A 17,967-nucleotide genomic window follows, 5' to 3' on the forward strand; every position below is an offset into this window, starting at 1 on the left:
TTGAGCCCGCGTAACTTAATTTCGTTTGACGGGACACGTGGAGATATAATTTACTTTCTCTAATGATCTGTTGAGGTCGATGACGAAATGATTGTTCGAAATGAATTAGTGTTTAAGTAATGTAACTGTGTGTTGTTCGCAGTATCGTGCTTTTTCCCATACTTGATGGTTTCATTCTTATTTTCCTTTTCCCTAAAGTTTTTTCCACCAGATATTTAATGATTTTGTTGTTCGCAATAACGTGCCATATCCATATTTGAAGGATTTTTGTTTTCCAGAAAGCTTTTTTCAACAACTTTAAATGTTCTGGTTAACTCTTCGACATTAACACATTCATCTTTTATTTATTTTTTTTTTTAATAATTAATTTTCGATTTATACTCCTGAATTATTAAATAAAGATGATGTTGCTTTCTTCTCAAAATAAGCTAACTAGCGATCTATGCACTTTAAAATAATAATAAGAAACTATTTTAGATAAATAATCGCATAATTGTTGCTGCAATTTAGCAATTAGATAAATTATCTGCGCTGAGATGGAAACAGCGTCTAATAGGGAAATTGCAACCTATTAAATGTTTATGTTTTGACTATTGGATATTGTTAATTGACCCTCAAAACTAAAAAATTCACCATCGCCGAATTTTAAAACACCGTTATTGATTTTTAATGAATTTTTAAAAATCCCGAAGATACCTTGTTTTCGCTACGGACATTTTGCGCGCGCTGACACTTTTATTTTTTAGAAATTCAATAATCCTTTTGAACACACTATGGAGGCCGGATCCGTTAAAGCACAATCTAATAATCTTCCTCAAGTAACATCAATGATGATATTCGAATATTTCCGAGAGGATGAGAGGTTTAATGTTCCAGAAACGCGAGGAGTTAAATGCGAGGAGGTAAGCCTTACGTTTCGTCTTCGAAGTCAACTGCACGTCCTTCGACTTCTCCCGCGGCGGAAGAGAGCATGACGTCACTTCCTGTGCCATTTGACATCACAATCACTTGAACGTTAAAAATTAATTTTAAAAAAAACTACTTATCGAATCGCAAAATTTTTTTCACCTATGATGTTCATACATGTTACTATATCATATAAAAATAAAATTGAAAAATCGAAAACTTCCCTATTGTTTCATATAAAAGCAAGTAAAGTACTTTTGTTTCTGACCCTTCCCACCGCAGGAGTATCTATTTAAGAAAAAACTGTTTTACAAATTAGGTAACATTTTATCCATTTTAGCAATAGTAAGGACAAACCGATAACTAATTATTTTCTTCTAAAAAACTCAGAATATTTTCAGAAATACCAAAAAGAAAAAAAGGGGAGGGGGGCAGAAATGGTTAATACCTTAAGATAATGAACGAAAGAAAAAAAGTAATCTGAAAAAACATCCATTCATATTTTTCTAGACAATATGTATTTGACGTTATGGCAAATAATTAAAATTGGATGCAAATATGTGTAAATATTATGGCGCGCAATGACTGAAATTACAATAACTTTTGCTATGAAGAGAATATACAAAAACTTTTTCCACATTGAAAAAAAAATATTCAGTATCTTGAAGAATCAATAATTGACTACTTGAGCTGCATGCATTTCTATTAATGCTTAAGACTTTCTAAACAGCTAATTGAGGTTTGCTTTTCGTTATATTTATTTTTTTATTATTTCTCGAAATATTATCAAATGAATTTTTAAAACATGAAAACTTGTTTCGTAGCAATGCACTTCCAGAAATTTACGATCCACTCAAAAAAAAAAAAATAATAATAATAATAATAATAATAATGATAATTTGAATTTTGACCTCTTTAATTTAAATTATGTTTTTCGCAATCACGAGTGTGTGTGTGTATGTAGGCGGGAGTGTGGGGGGTATGTGTGTGTGTAGGTATCTGTATGTATGTGTACGTGTCTGTATGTATGCGTGTGTGTATGTGTTTGAGTGTGAGTATGTGTTTGTGTGTGTATGTGTGTGTAAATGTATGTATGTGTGTGTTGTGTGTATATGTTTATGTGTGTGTACGTGCGTGTATGCATGCGTGTAAGTGTAGGATATGGATGCAACCTGGAGACAGTTTTCGCTAGAGGAGCAGCATCGTGAGGAGCCGGTCGACGGTGGTGCTGCAGAGGGTGCTGGTGGGAAAATAAAATCATAGGACATCAAAACAGTCAAATGAAAGCAATAAGCAATCGTGATTGCTCAAAAAAAAAAACGTTTTTGCTATACAATTTAAGGTCCAAGTTTATGTAGCACTTTTTTGCGTGACTGAACATAACATTGTAAAGTTGTAACAAATATCACGGCAGATTAGAAATTGATTTTCATCTCACGAATTTTACTAAACGTTTCTTTTTAATCCTTAGAAAGTGTTTCAGAGGAAAAATAACTTGAAATTAATATTCCTAGTTGCCCCCTGAAAATGGGGGACTGTTTTGAACTCAGTTGCGACATTTAATCCGGCATTTGAGCAAAAGACCGCGCTTGCAAAATGCTAAGGTTTTCAGTCTGTGTAATATACAAATGTAGTAATAATATAACCACAATTAAGGTAACGGAACATATTAATGTACCTGAATGATAACATTTGTGCAAATTGTAAGGAATTTGCAAGGTCGATTTGCAGTTTATGAAGCTCAAAATCGCCCCATTCCTCCTTTGCCTGCTATTTACATTTAAAATGATAAATTGGAAAAAGAAAAACATGATTGAAAAAATATGATTTTAAAACTCAAGAGAAGATTGACTTTTTCAAACTGCTCATTAATTAACTGACTTGACTTATAGCTTTAAAAATTCAGTTTTTAATTATTACTGCGTATATTGCATTTTGTCCAGGATTCCTTTATTAAATTCTCTGTTTTTTTATTCGAATTTATTATTTTATTTTTAAACTTTTACTCTACACTTTTAGGAACATTTCATTCGTGGTCGTCAGAATAAATTCTGGCATTGGTTTCTTTCTTTGAAGTTATGTGGTGTTTGTCAATATTCCATCTGCTAAGATTATTGTCTTTGCATTTTGGATTATTTCGATGATTTTGTATGTATCTTAATATATAAAAATCAATGTCCTGAGATAACATATATATATATATATATATATATATATATATATATATATATATATATATATATATATATATATATATATATATATATATATATATATATATATATATATCAACGCACAGCCGAAACCGCTGAAGCTTCAGACTTGAAATTTGGCAGACATGTCCGCATGATTACAAAAGTAACCACTAAGAAAGGATTTTTTGAAATCTCAATTAGTTCGGGAGAAATTGATTAAAACCCCTTAATTTCTGCGAAATTAAAAACCTGTCATCGAAATTCAAATCCCTTATTTTCGAAGGCTTTCCTCCATTCAAATCATTATTCAGTACTTCATCTCAACTTTTGGTCGATAGCGAACTATAAATTTGATATTGTTTTTGTTTCTCACGTGATTTTTCGAGGTTTTTCTCAAGTCAAATCATAATGTTTGTGTCTTTTGCTTTTATTTTTTCAAAACTAGAAACGAAGTTTTTAAGGACATCATCACAGGCGGACTATCCTTTTGAATTTAGAAGAGTGCAGTTTCCTGTTCAAGTTTGCTTTGCAATAACCATTAATAAGTCACAAGGACAGACATTAAAAGTAGCAGTGATCGATTTAAGAGAAGACTTTTTTTCACACGACCAATGTTATGTAGCTTGCTCCAAAGCCAGTTCAACAAGCAGTTTAATAATTTTAGCACCAGAAAAAAACTAAAAATGTTGTATACAAAGAAGTTCTAGCTTAAACATAGGTATAACAATAAAATGTGGATGACCTGTGTTTGCAAAGATAATCAATACTTCAAAAGGATCGTTAATAACAGTTAAAGATCGGTTAAGGACAAGGGCATATATATATATATATATATATATATATATATATATATATAATATATATATATATATATATATATATATATATATATATATATATATATATATATATATATATATATATATATATATAAGGAGTCCAGAGTCCCCGGGATCCTCCCCAAATTAGAAAAAGTTATAGGTAATAAGTAATTATTATAGGGGATTTTCGAAACTAGGTGCACCAAGCACTGTTAACCCCTGCTAATTCCATTACCCGAGCAATGCCGGGTACGGGAATGCTAGTTCACAATAACAATATGTGATTTTTTAAGAATTTATTTAAATACTTGATGATTCTGACTATTTACTGAATTTGACAGTCTGTGGGAAAGCTTTGCTAATATGTATGTATATATATATATATATATATATATATATATATATATATATATATATATATATATATATATATATTTATATATATATTGAGTTCTGATGATAATATTCGAGTTTTTTATCCCCTCCCCCCATTTCTTCTCTTTAAAAATGTGATACTACTTGAAAACGAGTGAGCAATTTAATAATTCTTTTCTCCTAGTTAGATGAATAAAAATTATTAAGACAAAATTTTGAAGGTACCAAAGAAAAAGAAGAAAATGAAAAGAGAAACCTAAAACTTTGCTTTTAACTGTTTTTTTTTTTTTTTTTTTACAATGGTGATCATTTCACAACTGACACAATTTTCTGAAACAATTGATAAAATTCGAAAGCATAATTGCTCAGTCTGGAATACGTAAGAGAATGTATTCATTGTGCCAGTGTTTTGCCTTTAAATTATTTATTATGATTTATCGTCTGTGTTACATTTTCTTTATTCATCGTCTGCAACTAACGGGTGCGCCTATCGTTGCTATGGTGAGCAAAGAATTATTTTTCCATGAGTTTAACCATTTTTCAATTCTAGTATGTTCTCACTGTGAGTTAACACATATAATACAACTAACATCGTTGTGTGCTGCAATTTGTGAGTTCTACAGAGTAAACAGATATATTCGTCTAACTCTCGTGAAAGCGAAAGTCCTCAAATCCAAACGCTAGATTGCCTCAACCCTCCATAATCAAATTGAACTAGTTGAACGTCAGCAACACCACGCGTATCTTCTTCTGTGCAATGAAACTAAGTATCAAGCAGAACCGACATCAACCGCTGCATACACCCCCCCCCCCCCCCGAAGAAACAAAAGAAAAACGAGAAATTCCCCTTCTCATTGTAACACCAGCTCCGACATTCTGATAGCTCCTCGCCCGGAGCCATTGTTTAAAGTGGGAATTCATTCTGGGTAACACTCACAAGGACGTTCAATCAATTAGTTCTTCCCACGTTGAATGGGAAGGCTTCAACCCCTTCCATTTTTTCAAACCATTTCTTCCACTTTGTTTGTTTTCTTTTTCTTTTCCCCCTTTTTCTTCTTTTCGCTTCATCCTTTTGCTGCCGCCGATGGAACCCGTTTTCCAAGCTCTCTCCAGCTCTAGGCTATTGCTCCCTGAGATCTCGGGCCGCATACTTTACGCTGCATTGCACCCTTCTGCGGATCCTCTTCCACGCAAACCGGACTTCTAACTCTTCAAATTCTGCTTTGCTCTCCCCCCTCTCCTCCCGTCGCCTTATTAAATGCTTTACTCGTAGTTTTCCACTTCTGTTTCATATCTTATTTGCATAATTCGCTCTAACTTTTGCCTTTTATGATCAAACTAACCTTTTAAATTAATTAGATGAGTTTCATGTAGAGCTTTAACAAAGAAAAGCTCTTACCAGGACATCACTTACAATAGCCGATGATGTCCGGCCGTGGGACCCCATAATGTAAAAAATTTACAACAAAGTACAAAATGGATTTTTTGTTGTTGTTCTTGTGTTCGTTGTCTTGCAACTGAACCGTAATTTGGTGTGAAATCCGACTTCCATAGCAGTACACATATGCCACAAGAACCCGTTTGTAGGATAGGCAACCACTCACAGCACAACAACACACGCAAACAAAGTGCAAGGACAGGAGAGAGAAAGTACGTCCCTTCCCGAGCCGGGATTCGAACCCAAGACCTCCCCATTCGTTGTCAGACTTCTCTGACCACTAGACAAGGTGGTCGGCATTGTATTGTTTATTATGATGTTTAAAATCAAGAAGTTATTTTTTGATGTCTGTTATTCTGCTCAGGTAGTTTACATCCTCAATGTACCTAATCCTGTAGCATATGCAATGACATAAAATTGTGTGTGTGGGTCCACTTCTACAGCACTTTCTTCCATTGTTCTATTCAAGAGGGTCTACTGTGTCCACCTTGCTCAAATGTCAAACTAGTCGGTCCGACACTTAAATGCTTTTCATGCCAACTTTTCTGCTACTCCAGCAACTTGAGGTTAATCTTCCTAAATGAAACTGTATGCATTTCCACTGGTCAGTCGGACCGATCCCTTGCTCCAATGTCAAGTCAGTCCGTCGGTCAGTTAAGCTTAATAGGCACGCAAGGGTTATATCGCTCGACAGAAGCTACTCCCCCCCCCCCCTCGTAGTGATGCTACTGCGTTGATAGATTAAGAATAATTGAATCATTCAGGATTACTATGTATTTATATTTTTCAGAAACTCTTAAATGCATTTTGAGTATCACGCCCCCACCTCCCCCCACATTGATATTACTCTGTTAAATAGATTAAACACAATTTAAAATGTTGTGGAAAAATTTCAGAATTATAAACTTTCTCCAGAGAGAGTGTCTCCCAGTGCAAGCCCCCCTCCACCCTCCTCCCCGTGGTTATGCAACTGCGTTTGATAAAGTAATTATAATTTAAAATATTGGGGGGAGGGGATATTTTCTAATTTGAAACATTTATATTTCTAAAAACTTGCAACTTTACTTCGACATCCGGGGCGGACCTCCCCCCCCCCCGTCGTCACGCCACTGTATAAATATGTATAATTGTATATATCTTGCATCGCATTAACTTCACTCTCTCTTTAAAGAAATCTACAGCAAAGAAGGAAGCATATCAAGAAAAGAAAGATTTTCTGCCTGAAAACGGCAACGTTATCATCCGGTGTTATTTTCGACACTAATCAATTCGTACCTAAGAATAAACGGATAGAGTTCTTTGTACAAAATTGCAAAAATACCTATTAATGAGGCTCATTAAAGAAGTAAGTCGAAAATAGCTTTCTATATCTAGATCGTCAAAACCCAACTCTTTGCATGAAATAGTGCATTGTGCATTGTAGTATATATTTGCTGTTAGTCATCCTTACCAGGGAACCACACGAATAGTGTAATAAAACAAGAAGTTCCGTCTAGAACTAAGCGAGCCTACTTTCCCGTATACCCATATCTTATTTCTAGTATCTGATCAATATTCTCAAAAATAGCTGAAATCGCAAATTATTTCAAACATATTTTTTAAACATTTTTAGCCGATTTCTAGGAATAAAATATGCCTCACTCATCTAAAGAAGTAGATGCATAAAAAAATAAATAAATAAACGAACAAATAAAATAGCGGCACCTTTTAAACAAAGCAGCTAATAGTGATGGGCATAATCGAGTTCTCATAATCGAATCACTCGATTATTCAAGATCATTCGAGAACTCGATTACCACGAGTTCTCGATTATCGTATCTCGAGTTCTCGATTATCACTTCTCGAGTTCTCGAGCGATGAACTTCTCGAGTATTCGATTATCACTTTTCGAGTTCTCGATTATCACTTTCTGAGAACTCGAGCGATCAACTGCTCGAGTTCTCGATTGTCACTTTTCGAGTTCTCGAGCGATCAACTGCTCGAGTTCTCGCTTTGAACTTCTCGAGATGTTGAGTTCTCGAGATGTTGAGTTCTCGAGATATTGAGTTCTCGAGATCTTGAGTTCTCGAGATGTCAATCACTCGAGCAGTGTTATTCTTCGATCGATTTTATAATCGAATGAACCTCTCAATATAGTTGACTTCTGACAAGGGTGCCCACCTATGGAGGGGGGGGGTCATGGCGCAGACTGTGCTATTGATATTTTTCGGGGGGGTGTTTTAAGGGGAATTTTTCTCATTTGTTGGGGGGAGGTCTCTACGATATTGAGGGGGGGGGGTCTTGACCTCAGGGCGAGTGAGCACCCTTGCTTCTGAAGTGTTTTAGTTGCAGGGGCGGATCCGTCATTTAGGCGGTCAAAGGGCTGACTTTGAAAAGTTAATGATTTTACTTATGAATGAGCATGGTTTTTTTCTGTCTTCCTCAAAAATTTGCATTGAAACCTTTTAACGCTTCCCCAGAAAGACGGGCTGCGCTGAGGAACCCACAGGGGAGGTGAGTCATAGCGCAGACTGAGCCATTGAAATTCCTAATGGACGTTAGACTTTTTTAGGGAGTGTCCTTCTTGAGGGGGAGAGAGGATCCCTAATTTTAAAAAGTGTGCCAGCACACTTGAGGAATAGATTCCCTTGCGATCTGAATGGTATTACAATCAATTAATTGCCTTTCGAATGTTTCATTCGAATAGTGTTATAATCGAATGTATACTGTTGAATGCTTGATTATCAAATGATTCTTTGGGGATGCTTGGTAGTCTAATGATATGTTTTGAGCGAAAGGTGTTAATGAATAAACACATGGACGGGTCTGTGGGAGACATGTGTTGTGTCTCTCGGTGGTGGAAGTAAAGTTGGAGGCGCTTATATAAGGTTCTAACTTGAGAGGCATTAAAATTATAGTGCAGGTAAAAAGGGGGAATACTTAAGTTGAAAACCTGAAGGGGACGTCTTCCCCCTTACGTTCACCTTCGACTATACGATTGGGTAATGATACAAGTGTAATAGGCAATAACAAACGTTTTAGAGCCCAAATACACAGATCACTGCAGACACGTGTTTCGGGGTTTCAAGGAACCCTTTTTTCAACGCAAAATAGTGAGATTGTGGATGTAAGGACATTACTGGATGTCTTTACGGACCATTCATTAATTACGTAAGGGTCCCGTGGGGGGTGGGGGTGGAAAAATGTCTGCTTACTTTGGGGGGGAGAGGGTTCAAACGCATTCTTAAGCAGTATTTTCCAAGCCGATGTTTCATTTGCGTCTGGAAAATAAAAACGTATTAGGATGACTTTTTTATTTGTTTTACGAAGAACTAATTATGTAAAACATAATAAAAGAATTGCACTATGTATGGCATGTTTATTTTAAACTACTATCGCATCATATACAAAAAAATGTCGAAAACACATTCAGTCTAGATTCCAACTTTTTAGTAAATATTTCTTCACGCAAAAAGGTTTAATTTAAAAATAGTGAATTAAATTTCGATTCCAGTGATATTAGATTAGTTATTTCATTATTTCTAAAAACGAAATGGAATCTTACGCAAGAATAGGGGGAGGGGTTTGAAAAACCTTACGTACCCTTACATGGGGGGAAGGGGTCAAAAATGGCTAAAATCATCCATATGTAACAAAGGAATGGCCCCTTATATGTAAAAGCTTACTATTTTGTTGAAAAAAGGGTACCTTAAAACTCCAAAACACGTTTCTGCAGTACTCTGTATATTTGGGATACAAAACGTTTGTTATTTCATGTTACTTCTCGGCACAAAGGTACTTAGTTATTTCTTAATAAAACAAGTGGTTAACTTCTCGTGTAATTCATTCCTATGGGTGCAAATAAGAGGGGAGGGGGGGGGGGGAGTTTTGACGTAAACTGCGGGATTGTAATTTTTAGGGGATTTTGTCTCTTTTGGGGGTATTGCTCTTAGGTGGTGGGGGAAAAGCTTCATAGGTGTTGCTATTTGCTCTTGAAATGGATAGATTTGGAATGATTTTTTAAAATCGAATGATTGCTTTTCTCTTGCTTTATTCGAATGGCGTAATAGTTGAATGTTTGGCTTCGAATTTTCGATAATTGAGAGATTCCTTAATAGTCGAACGATATTTTTAGAACGAAAATTGTTAATTATCATATGAGTAGATTTATGGAGGGGCATGTGTTGTGTGAGTGGCGGATACAATGGAGGGTCGTGGGGGTCATGACCCCCCCCCCCCTGAACTCTCGAGAATAGTATCCGTACACATTGTGTTCAAATAATTTATGCATAAAATGCAAACGATGACATTATCTTATCTTTTCAATACATTGATTATTTTTCAAAGAAAATATTTGAACTACTACTTTTGTTTTATTGTTTATGAAATTAATTTGCAACGTTTATCCCCAATTATGTGCCTTATTCCTGACCGATTTGGGCTTTTTATTGACCCCCAAAAAAGTTTCAGAATTTTTTCGTTACTTAAAACGGGAATTTTCGTTCATGGGGGAGGCTTTCTTCAGCATGACCCCCACCCCCCTTCAAATGGTTTTCTGTATCCACCCCTGGTGTGATCCGGTGGTGAAATCTTGAAGCAAAGGATAGAGAAACGCTTTCCATACTGTTTTGAACTTGACAGTTATTAAGATTAAATACGTACGTATGTACAATTTTTATTAAAAAGTGAGGGATAATGATAATATGGGCAAGTCGTTGGGCGACACTAGCAGGTTTAAACTTGAGAGTTGTTAAACTTAAAAATATATTAAACCGGTATCAAGGGCTTCCATATAGGGGGGGGGCAAGTGGGGGCTCAAGCCCCCTCCCCCTTCTTTGAAATTAGGACATCCTTGCTTTTAGTACTTTTTTTTTTTTTTGCAAAAATGTAAAATCATTTCTTCTCCAGCAATTAATCAATAAGTTATTAAAAATGTCAAATTTTAATAACTCTAATCTGTACTGAAATCGGTTTCTATGGGGAAAATATCCTATTAAACCATGGGGAGAATATCTGAGCCCCCCCCCCCTTAAAATTTTGCATATGAGCGCCCTTGACCGGTATGGTACAAACCGTGTAATTGAAAATTTTATGTAGTCTTAGCCCTTTTTCGGATTATCGTTTCTTGGGGGAGGGGGGGATTGTCATAAAAAGCTCGCACAGGGGACGGACGGGCACCCCTGTCATTCTATAAGGTTTTAGAATCAAATAATTGCTTCTCAAATGTGTCACCTCTGTCATTCTATAAAGTTATTGAATCAAATATTTGCTTCTGCTTTTTTTCTAATGGGGTTACTCAGAGAGCACACTTCGTTGAGTAAACGTTTTAAAGCGATTGTTAACGCTGTGACAGCCATGTTAAAACGTTTATGAAATGTTTAAACGCAAGGTGTTTATAATTCAGTGGTGCGCCCCTCCCCCCCCCATGACGATGACACTCATCCCTCAAATGCGACGTTGAACCCCCTAAAATAAATTAAAGCCCGCTTAAGTTACCCTCTCCTCTTCAAAACTTCAATGGTGCGTTCTGCGCCATTTACCCCCCTCCCCCGCGCTCTCTCTTGTATAATATATTGTTTGTTGTGGAATGCTCGGTTATTGAGCATCTCGGATGATTTGAAAACCGAATACGTAATTTGCTTTTCAGAGAAACTTGACAATCAATTTTAACCTATTTGAGGACCAGCGCACGGAAAATGAAACGTAGCTACGGAACCTTAAGTTCCGAAATGGACCGCTGCGAGCCTAAGCATTTTCAGCAGTTTTGCCTCAACTTTACAAAAAAAAAAAAAAAAAACATAAAATCAGCACATTAATTGACTAAAATTTTTAAGTTGAGTAAATAATATACTAATCAACATTTACGAAACTATAAGGAATATGACATAAACAGAAGCGAGTAAAACAAGCAAAATACTTAAATTTAACTACCCACGCGAAAATAAATGCTACGCACACAAGAAGTCACAAATATCTTGCGTATGGAATTTCAAAAAAAAAAAACAATCTGTATAAAATGTAATTTTTATTTAAAAATTGGGCCGAAGAGTGGAAGCTAAAATTAATCCCACACGACAAACTTCAATATTTCTTTTTAATGCACTCAAAAACATTTCAACTTCACTCCCAACACTTTTACTGTCATTGCATATTCCTAAAGTCGACAAATGAAAAAGAAAAATAAAAAAGAGCGGATCAAGAAAGAAAAAAAATAATCGTGAACTTCAATGCACTTCAAGCCACACTTGTACACTTTTCAATGCGCCGGGAATCCCAATCCTCTGGAAAACGCAATCAGAAATATTTTACCCTCCCTCCTCATGTATTAATCAGATAAATATACTCAACTACTCTCAACAAGAACATCAAAAAAAAAAAAAAAAAAAAGCAAAGCTATAAACTAGGAAAGAATGAGTACTTTTGCGCAGAACAACTATTCCCCTACTTGTTTACATTATTAACTTCGTGTTTGAGAGTCCGAAACCATTCGAAATAATCACGTGATAAATGAAAATCATTAGTTTAAATGCATAACCGTTCGAATAAATCACACAGTCGCCCAAATGCCGAGCTCCTAGTTTCTGACAAGCTAACAGGGAATCTAGTCGAACCTGCATCCCCCAAGAATTGCGACCCCCAAAATGAAGACTAAAATCTATCGAATCGACCCCCTAAAACAAGCTTGCATTTCGAACTTTACCGGAGGGTAAGGGGACAAAAGGTGTATCTGCTAATTTTATCGGAAAACAACAAAAAACTAGACCCACTTAAATGTAAAAACTAGAATTTTTCATGGAATTTGGGGGAAGTGGTATTGATTCCCCTTCTAAAAGGGGGGTGTCAATACCCCCCCCCCAACTTAACCTAAAACTTCTAAAAGCCAGGAGGGTTCACCCCTTATTATACCCCTAAATGGTAGGCTAAATGTCACATTCCTATCTCGAGCGCACCCCTGCCAAAACAACTCGGGAATTCAACTGAAGTCAAGGGAGTCCACCTCCCCCCTTTCGCAGCGCGATGGCGCACCCTCTCATATGTTACGGAGCATCCGTCTAGAAAGAGCTCTTCCCCCCCCCCTCCCGAAATGAAATTAAAAAAAAAAAAAAAATTCTACAAAAACCGCTTCTAAAAATTTCGGTTTCGCAGGCTGCGACATGGACCCCCTCCCCCCTTTCGAAAATGAGATTAAAAAAACCATCTCAAAAAACCGGCTCTAAAAATTTTAGTTGCACAGGCTGCGCCATGCCCCACCCCCTTTTAGTGGGCACCCCCGTAGCAGTCAACTCAATTTTGGAAAAGCTCAGAAAATGAACTACTCGAGTACTCGATTCAAACGTCTCGAGATCTCGATTTGAAACATCTCGAGATCTCGATTTAAAACATCTCGAGATCTCGAGAAGTCAATCGCTCGAGTACTCGATTCAAAAGATCTCGAGAAGTCAATCGCTCGAGTACTCGATTTCAAAAGATCTCGATTATCAATCACTCGAGTGATCGACTTAAAAAGATCTCGATTATCAATCACTCGAGTGATCGACTTAAAAAGATCTCGATTATCAATCACTCGATTATCAGAAGTACTCGATTCCCGAGATCTCGATTATCAAAATATCTCGATTATGCCCATCACTAGCAGCTAATACACTTTTTCCAATTAAAAAATTCTTTAACGCTTTCAAAACGAAAAAAAAAATAATTAAAATTAATAAACTCATTAAACTAAATATTACATCATGTAAAAAAAAAATGTTTTTCTTCTGTTGCCAAAAAATATTTTTTAAAATGAATTAATGTTCTTCCGAAAATAAATAAAAACAATAAAATGTCAACTTTAAGGAATAATTTTCGTTATCAAAAAAAAAAAAATCGTCTGCGCATATCTTTATGTAGAAACATAAAGGACTTCGAGTTTATCCGACGAAAACTGAATACATCAATTAAAACTTTAGAGTGAAAATAAAAACAAGTCATATTAACAATAATAGGGTCGTTTCCAAAATTTTAAAAGTATTTTTCTTTTTTTTTGAAAGAGCATGCTTAAAAACATAGGATCTGACCATTTTTAAATAATTTTTTTAAGTTTAATATTTTTAAAAAAGTACTTAAATCGATGCGCTTTCATTGTTTACGCTTCTGCCGATGACATCACAAATGATGAAATGCCATTCAGTGTTGCCATTCACAGAGCAAAATATTTAATTCGCATCTTTACTCACGTGTATTGGCAACGATATAATTAATAGAAAGCGTAGAGCACACACAATATGTAATTCGCTTCTTCATTATCATAACGTGGAAACTCGGTAGAAATATGCGCCGAAGTGCATCGTTTGTGACGTCATCAAGACCACGCCTTGTTTGAAAAATCAAACATTTAAAAAAAATAATTCAAAAATAACTGTTGGGAAAATGAAAGTATTTTCTGTGTCCATATGTTATTTTTTTTTTTTTTTTTTTGGCTTATTCTATCAATTTCAGTGACAAAAAGTACTACTTTTGACTGAAGGAAACAACCCCATTATTATGGTTTTTTTTCAAATGCTCAAAACTATAAACTAAAATTTATATGAAACCGATAATTATTTACAAACAACGTTTGTCCCCGTTTAAGGAAAACATTCTCAAATGAAATGATCAGTGACCTATTTATAATCAAGTAGCGATAATATCTATATCTCAAAACAATATCTTATTTGTGTAGATATGCAAGTATGAAACACGAGTAAGATAAGAAATTAGCTGTCCATTCTTTATAGTTGATTTTTAGAAATGTTTGTATCATTCCCAGTGTCTACACGGACGTGCGTCTTGCGTCATACTGATAGGATAGTTCCGTTTCAGTTAATCAGTTGTTGCGATAAGTTTTTGAAATGAAACTTTTTATGATAGGGCTTTGAAGTACTGGTTCCCAACCTTTTTGTGTGGCGAAAGTGACGTATTTTTTATTTACTTGTGGACAAAAAAAAATTGAAAAATAATAGTAATTATAAAATAAATGAGTTCTGTTAATAAATCTAACAAATTAATTTCAAGGCTGAACTTAAACTTGGATATATTTGGGGATTTGGGGCATTTTTAAACTTCTTAAATTATGCAGGTTTTCGAAAATTTCTTTGATCAAGTCATCAGTTTAAAAGCGTAATCGACCTTGCTTAAGTTCAATTTTGAAATTAGTTTGTTAACTTAAAAGTAACTGTTTAATTACTATTATTTTTTATTGTTTTTTGGCAGCAATTTAACAGCAGGTTTTGAGTATCGTTTAGTTTTCTCGTTGTTTATAATCTATTTTCCGCATTAAAATATACAATTTTGTTATGAATATGCCTAAGTCAGACCCAGAAAGAACAAGAGTTTGGCGTGAGATAAAAGGTGCGAGTGAAGTGACTATTCAGAATGTAAAAAAAGCGGTTTCACTTCTATCGTGTGTCTGTACGACACACTATTTTTCTTTTTTTAATATTTTTCAAACACACAAAATGAGAAAAATTGCTTTGTGGTAGGATAACATTTAGGCAATTTATGTATAACCTTATTGATTTGTTATGTCTAAATTTTAAATGACATCTATTCATTTTTTGGATTATTTTTATCGAATTCGGCAAAACAATTATGGAAGAACGTTGAAATAGAACGTTGGCGAATATCAATTAAGTTCATTTTCTTGTAGGAACTGTTTCTCAAATTATTGAAATTTTGTATACTCTCAAAAAAGTTTCTATCTGCATAACTTGGCACACATCAAACTTCTGTTGCAATAAAAATCCTTCAAATTCATTGTGGATTAAATAATCGTTATATTTTTTCAGATTAGCAAAATGCTAAACTGAAAAACCTCTAATCCGATTAATGGTGCATTTTCAAATCACTCCATACCTTTTTTCAGCACTACAATCAAATGTAGAATTTAAAAAGATAAAGAAAAAAAATCATAGGAAGAACAAATCAAAAGTCTCCTTTTTTAAGCATTAATTGGTGAAAATCTTGCAGCTTTTACTTAATTTTACAAAAAAAGGAAGTATTGTATTCGCGAAAAAAATTGCACTCAAAAATCGGCCTTAATTTCCATTTTTCTCATCCCTGAATGAATGTTGAGTTTTTTTTTCGACTCGACCACACGTGGCCTAGGAACGTATAAACCCCCGAAATATTCATTTTGACGACCCCGAGTTAATTACAACGAGTTTTCTCGTGACGTTTGTATGTATCTCGCATAACTCAAAAACAGTATATCTTAGAAAGTTTAAATTTGGTACGTAGACTCCTAGTGGGGTCTAGTTGTGCACTTTCCCTTTTGGTTGCATTCGGATTGCTAAGGGAGTCTTTTGCCCCTTTTTGGGGGGAAATCATTGCTAATTTCAATGTAAACTCAAGTTGTGTTATAATTTGTCGGACACTTGGCGATATATCGCCATTCTTTTGGTCGCCAAGTTTTGTCGCCAACTTGGCGGCAAATTTGGCGATTTTTTTTTTTAAAAATTTGGTTTCAATTTGGCCACCGTTGGTGATATTTAGAGAGTAAACAATTGAATCCATTAAAATTGCCAGTAATGGGGAAATTAAATTAAATTGGAGTAAAAGGAAGTCATGTGATGCACACATCAGCTTGTTAATGAGGTATTCATACCACTAAACTGAATGTAATAATGCGTTTCAGTATTAATCAAAAAATTAGTCAATGATTGAACGAACTTTTTTTCCAAATATGCCGGCTTGTTTCCATTACCTGTTTTTCGTCTTGAATTTAACTTAAGACATTTTACTTCAAAGGACGGTTTTTACAGTTACAATTATTTTTCAGAAATAATTCATTTTTTAAAGGGAAAAAATTCTGCTTGTGTCAGCTGAGAGTTTAGGGTTAGTAAAAATGGAGTGTTATGCTACTTTACAACCAGTAAACAATTCAATTACTGCGTGAGGCATTGCCTGGTCCTGAATTTACTGCAAAAACGGCGGCAGATTCAAATCTTACGTTAATTTTGAGACACCCTTTACAAGACTTGATTTTCACACCGTATCGTTGCTTTTCAAAAAATCAGTACTTTGAAATCTATAAAATTTTCGTTTAAATTTTCCCTCAACCCCTTTTAAATTCTCAACTGAGATTGAAATCGGCTCTGTCGAAGCGAATCACACCTTGACTTTCAACTATCCCTCCTCATCTCTCACCGCCTCTTCGTAAAATGCCCGGTATTTTGTCGCGTGCTTGTATCACTTGGAAATTATAGCACCGCATCGTGCGTGTTTACAATTCCTGTACAGTTGCTGGTGCTGATTCACATGTGTTTAACTAGAAGTGCAACTGTCGGCTGATTTTAATTGCGGCACTTATTACTGCGTAGTTATGTTAGCGGCAGCACTGGTGTTGTGTTCCTTGAAGCTGATATTGAATATGCTAATTTTAGCGCCATTGCCTTGAGGAAATAAGTTGCAGTAGTGTAAATAAATACATGGATACATTTGATGAATGCGTTTACGTTTCGACACAGTTCATCTCATTTTTTATAAAAGGTTTTGAGAAGGTAAAGGGCTATTCCACGGGAACACCGACATTTTGTCCCGCGATTTCTTAAGCAAAAGTTTTTGTTAATAATTTCCTGTTAGAATTATTATTTTTAATGAAATCTATGAGCTGTCACGTGCGGGACAAAATTGCTTCTTTATGTTGGAATAGTACTAAAACGTTTTGTTTTAAAAGTGTCTGTCAACGTTAGCATGCATCTGGGTCATTCCATGCGAAATGAACAAATCAGCTGTGGTTGACATGTCACAGATTTCAATGAAATTTTTTATTTAGGTTAACCACGCATATCTATGAGGGAATGCAAAGTATGAAAGTTTTAAAAAAGTCTGTTGCTTTGTTACTTGAATTAGAAGTTGATGCTTATGCTAAGCTTAAATTTTCCGAGTTCATGGAAGCCAGTTTGTGACTCAATAGCTCCGTAAGTTATAAACGTAAAAATCTCTTAACAACTCAGCCACCACTTTTTTGTAATTTTTCTCATTTCATATGAAATGAAAAATTTCGTAAAATGCGGTCTTGGTGGAATGATCGGTAGGGTGACGGACTCGTAACCGAAGGGTCCCGGGTTCGATCCTAGCCCGTCGAAGATCCGCCGTCTTCGTTAATGGTGACTGGGGGACGTCAAATATGCTCGTGGTCACAAAGTCCTTCAAGTGAAACGATACCTCTGTGGGTGCTGGACCAGGGATTGCTCGGTTTCTGGTCTGGATTAAAAAATCAGAGCTGTTTTCA

The sequence above is a fragment of the Uloborus diversus genome, chromosome 7 (assembly GCF_026930045.1).
Source record: "Uloborus diversus isolate 005 chromosome 7, Udiv.v.3.1, whole genome shotgun sequence".
Lineage (NCBI taxonomy): Eukaryota > Metazoa > Arthropoda > Arachnida > Araneae > Uloboridae > Uloborus > Uloborus diversus.